Below are 17,927 nucleotides of genomic sequence, written 5' to 3' on the forward strand. Positions count from 1 at the left end.
TGATATGTGCGAGGAAGCACATTCTAACAATGTTGGAATAGATGTGGCGGATATGCGCCAGTGGTTCAGAGGGCAATTTGCCTTCTGGGAAATGCGAATACAGCACTGTGTATTGAGAGTTTGGAAATCTATCTTGTTCAAGATTGATCCTAAGTTAGTGGATCTGGCTGGAAAAGAACCAGGGGAACGTTCAGAGGGTTTGTTATTTGGGGATGACTTTGTTAAAGACATGTCCCGGTATGTCAATACCTTCAGTTCCTTAGAGAAAGCGCAGAAAGACATCAGACGTGTTTTTGGAGTGGCCGGGCGAATGCGGGGCCGGTTATCCGGCCGAGGGCAAGGAATTTCACAAGGAAATTTTGGAAGAGGCAGGCCCTATAATTCGGGTTTCGGATCAAGCCATTACAGTTTAAGAGGAGGACAGGGGAATTTTTTCCCTCAAAGGCAGAGAAGCAGAGGAAGAGGCATGCGCTCTGAGCGTAGAACAAGAGGGGCCTCAGGTAAGGAATTTACAAGACCATTCTTCTATCCGAATAAAGTTGGGCGGCAGACTAGCCCTATTTGTTTCGAGATGGAAGGAGATTACACAAGATCCATGAGTCTTGCAAGCTGTTGTGGGTTACAGGATAGATTTTGTAGACAATCCTGTTCAGGAAAGAGTTCCAAATATTTTGAGGTTCTCAAAGGAGATGGAGGATATGGTAACGGAGGAGATAGATGCTCTAGAAGAAAAGGGGGCAATAGAGGAAGCAAGATATGTAAGAGGAAGTTACATAAGCAATATATTTTTAGTGGAAAAGAAGGAAAAGAAGATGCGACCTGTGATAAATTTAAAGGGATTGAACGATTGGGTTGTATACAATCATTTCAAAATGGAAGGCATCCATTTGTTGAGGGATCTCTTGAGGAAGGAAGATTGGTTAACAAGGTTAGATTTGAAGGATGCCTATTTAACAATTTCAATGTGCAAAGAGCAGAGAGATTTTCTCCAGTTCAGGTGGAAAGGGAAGTTATGGAGATTCAAGAGTCTCCCTTTCGGATTGACATCAGCCCCTTGGTGTTTCACAAAGGTGATTCGTCCGGTGGAAGCTCATCCTCGACATCCCACGACACAGCCACATCTCCGGACACCTAAGAGACCTGCACTGGCTCCCGGTCAACAAGAGAATCACCTTCCGCCTCCTTACCCACGCACACAAAGCTCTCCACGACCAAGGCCCGAGCTACCTCAACAACCGAATCAACTTCTACGCTCCCAAACGCCAACTCCGATCCGCCAGCCACGCCCTCGCCGCCGTCCCACGCATCCGCAGAGCCACTACAGGAGGAAGGTCCTTCTCCTACCTGGCCGCCAAGACCTGGAACTCCCTCCCGGCCGACCTGCGCCTGACCCAAGACCACCTCTCCTTCAGGAAGAAGCTCAAGACCTGGCTGTTCGAGCAGTAGCGGCACCCCCCCCCCCCCAAAGCGCCTCGAGACCCTACGGGTAGGTAGCGCGCTCTATAAATGTCTTTGATTGATTGATTGATTGAAGCTTGGTTGAGATCGCGGGGAATTAGTTTGATTGTGTACCTGGACGATTTTTTGATCATGGCGGAGGAGAAGGATCTAGCGAGAGAACAGACAGGGTTTGCGATCAGAGTGATAGAGGATCTGGATTTTGTGGTGAACAGGGAGAAATCGTGTGTTGTTTCTCAGCAGGAAATACAGTTTTTAGGTTTTCAGATTCAGACATTGGATTGTATATTGAAGTTGCCAATGTCGAAAGTGAAGACAATCAAGAAGGAGGTGAAGAGGGCTATGGTTTCGGAGTGGATCACATTGAGACAGTTAGCTTGGTTGTTGGGTCTGTAGTCTGCATCGATTCAGGCGATTTTTCCAGCACCTCTTCATTACAGAGCATTGCAGAGGTTGAAGGGTGATCACTTGAGGAAAGGAGCAAAATATTCTCAGAGGTTATGGTTGAATCAGGATTCAAGGGAAGAGTTGAAGTGGTGGATGATGAATTTGGAAGCATGGAACGGAAGGGTGATATTTGAAGAAGTCTAGGAACATAGATTTCACCTGGACATAAACTGACAATGGAGAGGGAGGTTTATATCTAGCTATGGTTAGACAGTACACTGGGGTATGTAGTAAAAAGGGTACTTTATTAGTTAATATAATTATTTAGGATCCAACTTTTTAACATTCATTGTTGATCCAAAATTGATTCTGTTATTGTGCAATTTACATTTATTATACATCACAATTCATTTAGATTTCAATTTACATATCATACATAAATACAAACGTCCATGAATTGTACACCAACTGTAATGCCCGAGGGACCTAATGATGTTAATAGTGGAGACAGCTAAACATCTAGTTGAAACTCTCCTTCAAGAAATAGTCGATCTAGAACTAAACCTTAAAAACAGTTCGGCGGTAGAAGATGCTGTCAAAAAACTTGATGACATGGAGAAAGAAATGCAATCATACAGTGATTATCTCCTCAAAAGGAAGATGGACAAACTTAAAAAAGATGTCCAATACTTTAGTAAAGAAAAAGTTTACCCGTATCTGGCAGATAATTACTACCAACCAGAACCCTTAGGAGAAGCATTAGACCAACCAAACCAGACCCACCTACCCAAGAAAGTAACCACATTTTCAGATACCTCTGGGTCTGATAATGAGGGTACTAATAGTGATACTGATCAAGGCACCTCAAACCAAAGAGGTACTTACAACAGAGGCAGCAGGCCTTTTTTAGGCAGGCGAGAAAATGCACAGGGACGTTGGAAACCCAGATATCAACCAAGATTCAGAGGCAATTTTCAACAACACAATCAACACTACCCTCCACCTCCGAATCAACAATATGCAGGACAACCTATGCATCCTTACCCTCCACCTCAAAACTATCAGGAACCTCCCATTATGTGTCCGAATCCGAACCAATTTCTAGTCACACGACATGCACAGTACTGGCGCGATTAAAAGAGATCCCCATTTTCAATCTAAGCAGTGACCATTTGAGTCCTGCCACGGAAAAGCTACTTACCAAAGGCCTCTCCTTCGTCCTGCACTGTACCATCAACAAATTTGAACTCTTTAAAGATCTAATGAGTTTCTTCAGAAAGATTAGGCTCCAAAATTTCTTCGCAGACACTGAGCAAGAGTCAGAGCCAGCCACCAATCGATCGGGACTAAAACCTGTGTCCACTTTCCTACCCTCTTTAGAACAAGTCTCACACGAGATAGCTAATAGCCGCAACCAAATATATTCCATCTCCCAACTTCAACATCACTTATGACGAACATCAGGCATTACATACCCTAAAAAGCAACAATGATATAACTATCAAGTGTTGCGACAAAGGGGGTGGTATTGTGGTCTTAGACACCAAACAATATATACAGAACATGGAGAAACTGTTACACGATGAAGCCCACTACATTCCAATCAAAAAAGACCCGACCAAAAGAGTACAGTCCACTATTCTAGCCCTTACTACTAAGGCACTCAATGATAATATCATCTGTGAGAAAGAGTGGCAATATCTCAATGTCGACCAACCTAAAATGGCAGCACTATATGGAGTCCTTAAAATCCATAAAAACAGCCAGGACCCTCCCTACAGACCCATAGCAACCACCATTGGGTCTGTAACAGAACCCCTGTCCAAATACATTGATACGATCCTGAGGCCATCGATACCTAAAATCAGATCGTACATAAAAGACACCAGAGATATCATCAATGTAGCTGAAAGCTTAACTTTCAACCCTGAGTCTCAATGGATGGTCACCATGGACATAGAGGCTTTGTACTCTAATATACCCCAATCAGGAGCTATATCAGCAGTATCATGGTTTATTGAAGCCTTTACCATAGACTGCTCAAAATCTTTCATACTAGACTGTCTCAGAATTGTGTTAACTGAAAACACCTTCGATTTCAATGGCTCACTGTACCAACAGACTAAAGGTGTGAGTATGGGGGCATCTTGTGCCCCCACTGTGGCCAATATTGATATGGCTGAATACGAGTCCAAGTACATCTACAACGACATTGCCCTCTTTAGTGAGTCCATTTCATCATGGTCTCGCTTCATAGACGACATTTTCTTTATATGGACGTCAGAAACTGAAGCCCTTTCTACCTTTGTATCTTGGCTAAACCTATGTGACACAAACATCTTCTTCACCGCAACATCAAGTCAAATTAAAGTTGAATTTCTAGATATAAACATCATAAGCAAGAACCACAGTCTGAATGTAGATCTGTATGTAAAGCCCACCGCCCGTAATACACTTCTACATTATACCAGTTACCATCCGAAGACACAAAAATCTAGTATCCCATTTAGCCAGTTCCTAAGAGTTCTAAGAAACTGCTCCACGGTAGCAGACTTCGACAAACGAGCAGAAGATATAAAAACTAAATTCATAACTCGGGGCTACCCAAAACGTCTGGTTCGTGATTCTTACAAACGAGCCAGATTTTTTGATAGACAACATCTCCTCACACCCCAAGTGAAAGAACCAAACTCCAAATTGGTATTCGTAACAAGACACTCCACCATGAATGCCAAACTACAACAGATAATTAATGCCAATTGGCATATTTTAAATGCCACTAAACCAAAAGAACAGCACCTTTCCAAACCGGTCTTTGCTTACAGGAAGAATAAAAATATCAAAGACCTAATAGTACGGTCAAGAATGCAAACTAAAAAGACCGACCTAACACAAACATCCTTAACTGGAAACACCCCTGTTACAGGCAATTACAAATGCCTTTCCTGTGCTGCTTGTGAATTTGCCATTGAGACTAAAAATTGGTCCCATAATAACATATCTATACAACCAAAAACATTGACGAATTGTAAAACCACCAATGTGGTATACTTATTATTATGCCCATGCAACCTTGGTTATGTAGGCGAAACCGCAAGGATGAGGTCTACCCGACTCTCCGAACATAGGACTGCTATTCGAACAGGTAAAATCCAAGCACCATTGGTTAGACACTATCTGGAAGCGAAACATAATGCCAATGAGATTCGTTGGCTCATTCTTGAGAAAATCCGGAAATCATCAGGCTCATTCAGCACCTAGATATGTAAATGCAGGGAGGTTTACTGGATATTCACTCTTAACACCTATGCCACAGGAATGAACAATGAACTAACCTGGGAACAGGTCTTAAAATACAACTATGGTTGATCAATACTGAAATTTGGAATATTCTACCAGCTTTCCCTATGTTTGGATAGCGATATCACCCCCCTTCTGTACAGACACATCATTGCCCCTCTAGTATTATTACCACACGTGGATATCTTTTTCACCTTCTATATTCATGCACCATGAAAAGGTCAGATTCCTATTGTGTTTATTTATCAATTTAGATATACATATATCTCCAGATATGAGCCTATATAAATACATAATTGGCCACTTTGCTGCTAAGTAAAGGGTACACACTCGTGCAATCCGATATACACTAGTCATTCAAATATGGCTGCCATAACGACAGCATTTCCCGATAAGCCGTGGTAGCCACATAGACACTTCCGGGTCCCGCACATTTACATCCGGTTCGCCCATGCAGGAAACAAGCGCGCATACTCGATCTATAAATCAGATCCCCCCACCGGCTTCTCCAGCTTCCGACTGCGGTCGAGACGCCGGAGAGCCAGACCCCACCATTGGAGGACGATACCAACTCGAGCTGAAGGTAATCTATCCACGGCGGTTAGTTCGAACTCCGTATATCGTATCTTTACGTTACTACACATATCCTTTTGAACCGCATTTTAAGCGATTCACTCAGTTTTTCCCCCAGAACCGTTGTGCCACATTTTATTCGACCCGGAGCGAGAGACGAGAAAAACGACGATCCCTAGACAAAAAGGTAATGTAATGAGGACAGGGCTCCATATGGATCACCCCACCTTGCTAACCCCACAGGCTTACCTTACTAAATTCTGTTTCTCTCTAATTATTTCCCCCTTTGCAGTTTAAACATAATCGTCCCGCCCCCGGCACTACGTCTCGGATCCCCGCCGTTTACCTAAGCTGTCATTCCACTAAGGTAACCCGAACATTCTCAACAGATTCACCGAGTCTCTGTACTGATGTTAACCTTAGTAGCCATGTCCAGCACCTGTACTTTCACTAACCGGTCTATGTAACACTGCTGAAATTTATCAAAGCATTACCCTTTCCTTTCTTTTCTTTTTAAACATCACCATTTTTTCGTATGTCCCTTTCACAGCATCCTGAACACACAAGACCACAGGATTACTGGTGTAGAGACATATTCTAATACTCAGCCAGCAGGTAACAATTCTTTGGTGCAATAAGTTCCTTTGCCCCATTTCATCTCCTTTAACACCAAATACATACTACTGTTGTGTTATTTCCTGCAGTCAACAGTTTACCTCTGCACCCCAAACTGTTCTATATCTGGGCCTCAGTGTGCCTCCATAGGTGCACCTAGAGTTCGCGCCCCTCCATATTGCGGCTGCAATATCACACGGGTAAGGCACTCACTCAGCATGCTAGTAGCATTTAAAGTATTTTCTAACTCCCTCATCTCGTTTGCCCAACATCTAAATGACTACAAGCAAGTTAAACCAACTTCTTATTTGTTCCTCTCTCTTTCTCTACCCTCTCTGCCATTTTTGCTCTCCTCCTCTTCGTCGTCATTCCTTTTCAGTGCCCACCCTTTGTTCGTGTTTCCCTTCTATGTTCACCCTTTCCTCGTAGTCCCTACCCTCCATTCGTGTCACTTCTCTGTACCTTTCTTCCAGACAGTACAGATAACAATCAGTAGTAGTATCCATACCTATATAGACACCCACCAGCAGTTACCATGGAACACCTGTTAATATTTGTTCCAAGGCACATGAACTTCGCTAGGCAAAATTACATATCGGGCCTAAACCCCTTGATGAGTCACTGCAATATAGGATGTATTCTAGAAAATGTATGCCACATTGTATATATGTATATGATAGGATTCCTGTCTTCCCCAGTTTTTAACTATAGCTTTGTAAATATTAAACTTAATGTATTGATTGCTTTTGTAAACTCCACTATTCGGACACTGATACTGACATGGACTTTTCATATATTTTGTATAGGTACACTTGGAATACATACCATGGCTTCCTGATGAAGGCTCACAGCCGAAACGCGCGTAGCAATGTTACATTATTTTTAGCCATGCCTTTATGATTAATACCAATTATCCTTGTATATAGATTACAGTTGGTGTACAATTCATGCATGTTTTGTATTTATGTATGATATGTAAATTTAAATCTAACTGTATTGTGATGTATAATAAATATAAATTGCATAATAACAGAATCAATTTCGGATCAACAATGAATGTTAAAAAGTTGGATCCTAAATAATTATATTAACTAATAAAGTACCCTTTTTACTACATACCCCAGTGTACTGTCTATCCATAGCTAGCTATAAACCTCCCTCTCCATTGTCAGTTTATGTCCAGGTGAAATCTATGTTCCTACATTTTTGTCTTTCCAAACGAATCATTCATCCCGATTTAGGAACTTTAGTCGGGGATACCTCCTTTTCTTACACACACGATATTTGGAGAAGTGCCAGGGATAGAAATAGAGTCGGATGCGAGCCTTCAAGATTGGGGTGCCAAGTGCGGAATGGTGTCAACAGGAGGGAAGTGGTCCAAGGAAGAGACGCAGATGCATATAAATTGTCTGGAGTTACTGGCATGGTCTTTTGCTGTGAAAAGCTTCATGAAGGATCAGATAAAGTGTTGTGTGCTCTTGAAACTGACAATCTGTCTGCAGTAAGATATGTAAACAAGTTAGGAGGTCCATGGTCGAAAGGTCTAGCGAACCTAGCAAGGGATTTTTGGAATTTTTGCTTGGAAAAGGAAATTGTGGTTCAAGCTCAGTATATTTCGGGTCTAAGCAATGTAGAAGCGGACTGGTTTTCAAGATACCTGAAGGATGTGAGCAATTGGATGTTGAACAGGGAGTTTTCAGAAGTTTGGAATTGAGATGGGGACCTTTTCAGGTGGATTTTTTTGCGGACAGATTGAATTGTCAGGTGAAAGGTTTTTACAGTTGGAGACCAGATCCGGAGGCGAAGGGGATAGATGCTGTTCTACAGAATTGGAGTGCAGGAACAAATTATGCTTTTCCCCCATTCTCTTTGATTCAGAGAGCTTTGATGAAGGTCAGGAGAGAGAAGGAGGAGATTGTAATTATAACTCCATTTTGGAAATCCCAGGTGTGGTTTCCAGACATGATGGAACTGTTGATGGAGGATCCGGTGTTATACAGAATTTGAGAGATTATTCTGGATCCACAGGGGAATGTTCATGATTTAGTAGAAACAGGGCAGTTAAGGCTGGTTGCATGGCTGATTTCAGGAGAATTTGGCAAGTGCATGGATTATCGGAGGAAGCTGAGGCTCTTATCACGGGATCATGGTCTAAAGGTACGACCAAAATGTATAGATCAGCATGGAGAAGATGGTCTGGTTGGTGTCTTGAGAGGAATTTGGATCTCATATCAGCTTCTGTGGTAGAAGTGGTGAATTTCTTGTCTGAGTTGTTTGATAAAGGTTTAGCTTACAACTCAGTGAATGTTAGCAGGTCAGCTATTTCTGCGGGACATGTTTTAGTGGAAGGTCTTCCGGTTGGACAACATGTCCTGGTAAGGAGGTTGGTTAAGAGTGTAAGGCAAATATGGTGTTCTTTGGGACGTTTCTGTGGTTTTGAGAGAATTAGATAGTTGGGGTGAGAATGTATCTTTGGAAATGAATTCTTCATCATGGAAATTGGCTATGCTGTTATGTTTGGTGTCTTGTAGAAGGGTATCCGATATTAGGGCTTTGGAGGTGGATTCTAGGTTTTTTCAGCCGGAAGGAGTTTATTTTGAGTTGAGGAAGAGGACTAAGACTATGTCTAGGACTATTTTTTATCCTCAGTTTGAAGAGAATAGGAATTTATGTGTTGTTCATTGTTTAAAAGAATATGAAAAAAGAACTTTTGGGTTGAGACCTAGTGGATGTTCTCAGTTGCTGATCTCTTTAAGGAAACCTTTTAAGGGTGTTTCTTCTGCTACCTTGGCTAGATGGGTGAAAGAGGTGATGTTGAAGGCTGGGATAGATACAAGTGTTTTTGGAGCTCATTCTGCGAGAGGGGCTATGGCTAGCAAGGCGTATATGAAAGGGTTTAGCTTAAGTGGGATTATGAAGGCTGCAGATTGGAGTTGTGAGTCAACTTTTAAGAGATTTTATTTTAAACCAGTGGAGAATGTATTAGCTAGTGTTGTTGGTGAACTTTGAACATGCATAATATTGGCCTCCGGGCCTTGATGTAAAATGCAGATTTTCAACATTTAGAAATGAGTAGAAAGTCATGATTTAAATAAAGGCACGGAGGCTAATATTATCCCTCCGCTTTTCCTACCCAATGTTTAATGATTTGAATTTTTTCTTATTCAGGATAAAGAAGATTTGTTTCTATGGAGTTGGTGTTATGAAGAGTTGGTGTCCAGGAAGAAGAGAAGATTTGGAGTTGTTTGGTCAGAGACTTTGGTTTTTGTTTTCCAGTGTTTGCAGCACCCAAAAGAGGAAGATGGCTGCAGGTTCTAAGAGGATATGCATGTTCAGTATTCTAGAAGTTTTGTGTGTTCTGATTCTAATTTTTGTTGCTGCTGCCTGAGTAGTAATAAAAGATAGTGCATAACATTAGCCTCCGTGCCTTTATTAAAATCATGATTTTCTACTCATTTCTAAATGTTGGAAATCTGCATTTTCCTTATTAATTAAACTGCATGACACCCAATTATAAAGCATTTAAGTTTCTGATGGATATATGCCCCTACAAGACTGCAATGTAGAAGGAGAATGAAAGGATCACTTTATTGTTATCTGAAAGTGAACCCCCTTTGACCAACTCAACACTCCCACCAGCTCATCTCCAAAGCAAGACCTCTGGCTTTAATAGTGAGAGGAATCATTGAAAAACTTCACCCTACCCATTTTACGAAAGAGCAACCCATGACCACCTTTTTAAGGTTGCGATCTAATCAATCTGCATTCGCATAGCATTCTCCCCATTTAGTGGCCCTACTATTGCTATTTTAGTTATAGTTGGGAATCATACATGTATTTATTTGAATTCCAACCTTTGCGTTTTTTCTTTCAAAGCTTTAACAGCCTTTGGAGACAACACACAATATGCCAGTGTCTCACAGTAACCAGTTGTCTGACCTGATATTGCTGGCACATATCAAAGTGTTACAGGATGGAAAGATTACCCTTAGTTAAGCAAAACATTTATTTTTCTTCTCTGTATGATCAGTTTTCTGCTCAGAAAAAGACAGATCATATAGCTTTTTTTCTTTTATCTGGTTCATGATTATATGGCACATCTTTAGCTCTTGCTAAAGAGGGCTTTAGCTCAATTAAACCGGTCCTATTGTAGTAGAGAAGAACATAAGACAGATTGCTTTCGTGATGCACAGCATGAAGTAACAATCAGTAAAAGAAGCAGTCAATGGTTGCAATACAAAGGTTAAATGGAGTTAAAGCACTTTCCTTAACCCGACACACTCACTGGCACACACCACACCGCGTGTGTATTTTTTGGACACAACATCAATGGGAAGTGATGTGGACTCAGTGGAAAAGCAATACATAAGTATTGTTCTATGTTTTATCAGTAGGGCCAGGTAATGCCAAAAAAAGCCCAATCTGGAACATTTATCAAGTACGCCGGGAGAACCATATATCTCTCTGACACTTCAGTATAGTCACTTGAAACTGAAGCATCATCGAACGGCTTTTTGTTTTCTTTTTCAACGGTTGGGTAATACATGCTAAAAACAAATACATCAAATCAGTATCAATAATACATATAACCAATATCAAAGCATAATATCACAGATAAAGTAAATAGACAAGGAGCACTTTAACGAATAAAGAAGGGGGAAAAAATCAAGCATAAATTAATATCAGACATATAATTATTGGACCCCGCCCATCTATTTACACCGCGATGGATATCCTGGTGTTTCCAGGAATTTATCTAAAGCCAAGACCCCCACATTGCATTACATTTAGCGACTGAACGGATGCTTCTTGACTTGGCCAATGCCTGTTCCATATCATACGTCTGTCGAACAAGGAGCCAACAATCCATCACATTTGGGGGCTTTCGCGATATCCATTCTCGGGCAATAATCGGCCTTGCCGAGACTAACAAAATAGTTAATAAACCATTACTTTTAGATCCAGCATTACTACGACCCATATTAATTTCCCCTACTCTCAGGGGTATTTCCAACCCCAGTTTCTGATGAAGGACATTCCGAACATCCTGCCAAAATGTTTTTAACTCGGAGCATGTTACAAACATATGTCTGATATCTGCCTTGTGCATATCACATCTTGGGCACTTCTTCCTATCCGTAATGATATTGTTAGCCGCCCACTTAGCTATCCTCTCTGGAGTGTAATAGAGGAGACATATCATTTGATGTTGTTGCAATCTCAAATTAGTAGAATGTACCGCCTCTTTTATAGTACACAATGCTTGCATTATAGTGCCAGCCCCTACAGGGATCTCCAATATCCTACTCCATTGATTATCACTGCTTTTTACCCAACTGTTGACCTTTTCTTCTTTAAACCCCCATCCCTTCCCTCCCATCATCGGAAAGCTTTGTGCAAGGTAAGAAGAAAGATAATACGAGAAGCGGCTAACAGAACACACCTAACTAGGGAGGGGGGTTTGAGTGGCACTGGCATGGGGCACATTCTTATCCAGGAAAGGTGCTCAGTGCAAGAAAGGTCAAACAGTGGAATGCAGATTTACTGTTGACAAGTTACTCACACTTCTCAGTTAGGCTGCAACACTCTAAAGCGACAGTAACAGTGGTAGGCAAAGATCAACCTATTAACATGTATCTCCTTGATTATGGACCTATCAACTTACTCACAAACGACGGGTGCCACCCACATTTGAGACTGTACACTTGAAAATTAAAAAAATATGTATCCACAATTCCAATAATTCTAATACCACTGCAAGGTTCTGATCTTTACGACCAACATTTAAAGCTCAAGGCTTGGCCACAAAATTGTACATGCTGCACAACCAAGAATCTGCTGCACCTATCTCACAGAAATGGAGATAGTGAAATTTACAGTCAGCAAAGCACCCTGTGCACAGGTCTAGTGCTGCATATGTGCTTACTCTCTCTCGTGCAGTCACACATAGGTTCCTCCTCTGTAGGGGACAAGAGGAAACTTCTGGAAGGCCACTTCATCTGAAAGATCCGGCAAACTGTACAATGTATGTGTCATGTCACACAGAGTCAGAATATACCATAAACAAAATTTGGTCTAACCATCCTTTCAGAGATGCAGGTCTCTTGGTGGCCTCACTATAGGCACAGGCCTACAATCCATACCTCGTATGGCACTATAGTCAGTAAGACTCACAACAAATACGTGAAAACACTGATTTAAGTAGTATTTTGGGAGGCGGGAGGAGTCTGGAATCCAGGGGCACTAATGGGTACTAATTTGGGAGGTAGCATAGATGACTTAGCCCACAGAACGGCTAGTTCTAGGGAAATGTGTCTATGATCAAGGGTGGAGAGGAATCAGTTCACTTGACCCAACCCACTTATGGTAGCCATATTCTATGTCTAACCAAGACATTTTTATTTTACTAAAATGTTATATATAATAACTTATAGGGGCTATCAGCCAGCCCTTTTCATCCATTGTTATGTTATTGTGTCAAGCACATTTATTTTCTTTTATCCACTACAGCATCCACCATGGGAAAAAGGGGCAGTCCGTTTCAGACAATGGCTAACTTCAGTGTGAGTGGCAGCATTCTACCATTTCACAAGGAGCAGATAGCGCACACTAAGTAGTTCCCTTCAGTACCAATGACTACTATAACAATATCTGCATTTTAGATCATAAATTATTTTTTTGTTAGTCAATGTTTATTTACATCGAGGAGGGTTCTGCAGCGTCCATCACAATACAGTTTTTCACAAAACATGGCAAAACAAACACAGACAAAGGCAAAATGGTAGCCAGCCAACGCCAAACCTATTGGCTTTGCATTGCTTCTTATTTCTGAACCAAAGATGCTCTTCAAGTTCCTGCAACACCTCTTGCAAGTTTCCCAGTTCCATGTGTGATCAGATCCTCAAGTCTAGGTTTTTTCCTTAGCATCATGATAGTTGCAGTCCTATTTATCCATTGAAAGAAAGGACAATTGATACCAGAGAAAAATAGGCCCTTCAAATCTGTTTAATAATAATCTCAGCAAAAGTGCTGCAAAAGATTATTGTCTTGAAGCATGTCTCCAATTTGTTATGCCTGGTCAGGGCAACCACGTACAATGTTGAGTCTGAAATCTGAACTCGCACAGAGAGTCCCAAAGGACATGCATAAATAAAGCAAAGCTCAATAATTATTTTCTTTCATAAACTACAAAGAGTTTGGTCGGGTGGCACAGTTCTTCACCAAGAATTGTGAAAAATGTTGACCACCCAACATTGCTGTCAAAGGGTCACAAAAAGATCCATTCGACGAAGAACAATGATTTACTCCTGAAAGATGAATCCAACAGAAAACCACAAACACAACAAAAAAGCAATTTCTACTTAAATATAGTCACATATCTAACACTTTCTTAACATTATACATACATATCATTAATTTTTTGATATTCAGCTGCCGATAGCACATAAAATGCATACAATTAATAGTGAGAATGAAATAATCCCAGTGGTCAAACACAAATCTTGAGACAATAAAAACATACAGTGTCTGATGTCCAAAGTTTAAAGTTCAGGATATCATTATTTCTTTGTTTTATATCAAAGGGCAGCGGACATAGGACACAAAACAATGCGGTTGACATTTCGACCCTTTGATTGTGTGTCAATAACTGAGCATCATACCGGATCTTCCTCTGGACTAAAATGGTAGCAAACCAGAGGATAGCCTTCAAACGATGTAGTCAGGTACACACAGCTTGTGTCCTGTCAAGTAACAAAATCAATATGTGTTTCATATTACTATGGACCCCAGTCAGGGTTCACTTAGTATTCAGGGGGTATGCATCACCTGCTTAATCCTCCAATATGGTTCTCATTGAATAATAAAATTCCTAATTTGGATTAGTTACTCTACATGGAAAAGATTCCTCACAGTGGAACAGATGCTGGCTTGCTTGTGTCTACGTGAACAGTGACACTGTGAAATCAACATTGAGTTGTCAAAAATGTTCACAATGTTGGTGAAGAATTAATTATTCTTTTTGTTACTTTATTATAATAGTTAGATAAAATTTCGGACCCAATCGCCATTCATCAGTCAGAGGTTCAAACAACTGTGACATAAGTAACAGAGTCACCATTATGAAATCAGGCCTCCAAGTATAGCCTGCAAAGAACAACTTGGAGTGGATCACCTACGTCCCAAGTCCACAGTTCTGCTTTGGTCATCTGCATTACATCGCTTAGCTCTAGGATGAATAATCACACCCAGTGTAAACTGACCTCTGAGCCATACTCCTTTCAGGCCAATGTTAATACAACACCAAAAATACTAATAGCTTGCCAAAAATTCTTTGAGGGATGTTCTCTAATCTGGTCTTAATTTCTCACCCTATTTTCATAAATGTCATCCAAGTGCACTTTAAAATGCTTTACTTGCACTCTTCCAAAATAACTTACTGGCGATGCCCAAAATCCCTAGTAAAGTTGTTTTAAAACTTATCAAGTCCTGGCTAACCTAACTGACTGCTGGGCTATAAAAGACTTATGTTTTACAAATGTGCAGATTCTTCCATGGTAATGAACCCAAACATCTCCCAACCCTTGGAAAACATTATTTAAGCTCTATCCACTGCTGACTGGTCTAGTGAACTTTCAAAAACAAAACTTCAATCATAACAATCCATGCCGCTTATGGAAAAAATGCAGTGACTCATCACTCTATGTTATTTGTATCTGTACAAAAAACTTTTGGCTCCGAGAGGGACATTTCTGTGGCACTCTTTTTTAAGGTTAAACTAAGGACTGGCAGTGAAAGCCTTCTTGAGTGGTGTAGATTCTCACATGGCTGGTATTTTTTTCAACCCTTTGAAAACGTTTAATTAAGATGAAAGAGAATGAATGGTCCAAAAACGAATACTGGGGGTTCGTAGTACAAATTATAGTTTTTATTGAGTTATTGACATTGCGTAATGATATTACTCGTTTTATATTGAAATGATTTCAAATATTTGGGCAATAAATATATACTTACTAACAACCCACCCAGGTTCAATCAAAATGGGATCTTCTAGTTGTTGCCGTTATCACTGACTTACTTTGCTTTAAAATGTTCATTTCTGTTGGAAAATAACCACACGGCCATTCAATCCCAGCAGAGACTCTCTCAGCTGACACTGACAGCAAGAGCAGGTACGTTCTTCATAGACAACACAGCTTCATACTCAGATTACAAATACGTTTCTGTATGATCACCAATGCAGAGTTAAGGGCTGGTTCTTCGTGCACACTTATATTCCAGTATCTACATGACAAACCCCTCGAATCAGCCGGTATGGTTCCCGATAAGGGCCTTACCTGCCGTTCCCGACAGAAGATTCCAAACATCCTTTTGCCGCTCGCATCTATAGTTAATACGTGAAATCGAAGTAAAGGTTTAAAATTGTTTTGACAAGCAAAAGAGAAATAAAACCATACGGGCATTTGAGGCTGTACTTCACAGAGAGTCCTGTGATTGGTTAGCAACATTGGCCCGCCTATAAATAGACCGCCCATCCATCCACTAAAAAGTCTTGCTGCACCGGAAAAGGCTGCTCCTGACAGCGCACCGGAAGTAACCTCTTCGCTGCTCTGGAAGATAAGGAATAACCCACACGTGAGCAGTTCACGCAGCCGGTTGTGAAGGAGGGGCGCGCGAGTGGATTGTTGCTACAGCAAAAGCTGAACTCGTGAAAGATGAGAGCAAGCAGACTCCGTAGCAGGGGGTGTTCTGTGTTGGGGAGTGGGCTTCTTATTCCTAGGGTGGAAACGGAGCACATCGAGAACAGATCCGCCCTCCCACGATGCGACGAGTATAACGTGGGTGGGGGAGTACCTTGGGAGGGGGACCTGCGTGGAGTCTGCTGCTTTGTTAGGCGTGACTTTAACCTAGCCAAAGAGCTCACTTCATTGAATTGTAATTAAGGGGACCTGATTTTTAGAATGAAAAACCGGAACACAGCCATAGAATTATGGTGCTCACCGGACCCTCTCTCAAAACCAGGACATACCTTTGTTTCAGCAAAAAGTAATGTATACCCGGACAGTCCTTGAAAAATTGGTACTATCCAGCTAAATCTGGGATCACTAGAATTGTAATTGCATTCTTATATATATTCCAACATTTAGGCAATCCTGAGTGGTGATTTAGAGAAAGGGCTGGGGGTATTTAATTTCCCTATTAACTTGCATTAGAGTGGAGAAAGTTGAAGATAGAGTGAAGCTAAAACAGCATTAGCTGGGAACCAATAAATTGGTAGAGAAAGGGGATGGAGTCTCAAAGGGCGGAGCTTGAAAAGCTGAGTATGATAGTCAACAAACATTTATAAAAACAAATGCAAAAAAGTTGGCAACAAGGGTGTATATAACAGTAAATATGTTCTAGATTACTAACTTGCTCTCATAGAGGCTGCATTTTAAAATATCTTACAGTGCTTACTCCTGCTGCAGAGATCATTGTGTAGTCAGCAATTCTGAAGGGATTATAATAGCAATAAGATAACTGTAGTGGTTCCCATTGTTCTGGGAGAGTTCTGCGTTGTCCAAGCTTAGTTTTGTCTCATTTCGTAGGAAAGTGTGCCTGCTGTAAAGCACATTTTGCAACTTGCAGTTCACAGAACTGTATTGTATTTAGATAGGTGAGTGGTCCACTCCTTTTGACACTAAGATACGTTTTTAGGTCTCGCCTATTATATTCCGCAGGGATAAATAGGCAAGATTATAGTAAGGGGAAAATAAAAATCAACCTAGCCTGAGGATCACGTACAGTTCATGTGAGCTATGCACATGCACAGAGCCAGCCACTTAACACACCACAATTTGTCTGTGCCTCGGCATCAGACTTCAAAGGCTGCCGCTCCCCGCCCCGCGTGCACCTCGCACTCCACCGTTTGTCTGAGCCTTGGCATCAGACTTCAAAGGAATGCACTCCTGCTCCCCCGCCACAGCAATGCAGAGAGATTGTTTTTTTTTGCATCCATTTCGCGGGGAAGCCGTGTTCTGTTCGGCGTTCTCTGCACCGTTCTTGTTTTTTTTTTTCTGGACGAAAGTGAAAGCCTACCGTGCCTGTTTACAGTAGCCTTGCTCCTCAAATGCTGTTGCTGTGTTGCCATCTCTCTAGGGACATTCAGCTTGAAAACACTCGACTTGCTAGCTGCAATGCTACATCCGCTATGTTTTGCCTCTAGACACGTTGATCCCACGCAGACTGTGCTGACTCTGCCCTTCCTGATTCTGAAGCTGACCAACGCAGTCTCTTCTCTCTGTCTTATGTCTGCCCTGCCACCATTTACTTCGGACCCTCACCCTCACACCTCCTCACCCTCACACACCCTCTCACACACCCTCACCCCCACACACTCTCACCCTCACACACCTCCTCACCCTCACACACCCTCACTCTCACACCCCATCACCCTCACACCCCCATCCTCACCCTCTCACCCCCTCACCCTCACACCCCCTCACCTTCAGACCCCCTCACATCCCCTCACCCACACACCCCTCACCCTCACTCACCCTTTCACCCTCACACCTCCTCACCCTCTCACACCCCCACACACCCTCACCCTCACACAC

General features: G+C 41.7%; 1 protein-coding gene across 2 annotated transcripts in view; it reads right to left on the reverse strand.

Moving 5' to 3' along the window:
- NADK (NAD kinase) overlaps nucleotides 1-17,927 on the reverse strand; it is a 408,294-nt gene that overhangs the window by 334,388 nt on the left and 55,979 nt on the right. The window contains exon 1 of one of the 2 annotated variants that reach the window (XM_086921526.1): nucleotides 15,669-15,845. The exons of the other annotated variant lie outside the window; for it this stretch is intronic. The gene's annotated coding sequence lies outside the window, so the exon portion shown is untranslated. Of the gene's footprint in view, nucleotides 1-15,668; nucleotides 15,846-17,927 lie in introns of those variants that run through there. 2 annotated transcript variants of the gene reach the window in all.

The sequence above is a fragment of the Lissotriton vulgaris genome, chromosome 5, assembly GCF_964263255.1.
Source record: "Lissotriton vulgaris chromosome 5, aLisVul1.2, whole genome shotgun sequence".
Taxonomy (NCBI): Eukaryota; Metazoa; Chordata; class Amphibia; order Caudata; family Salamandridae; genus Lissotriton; species Lissotriton vulgaris.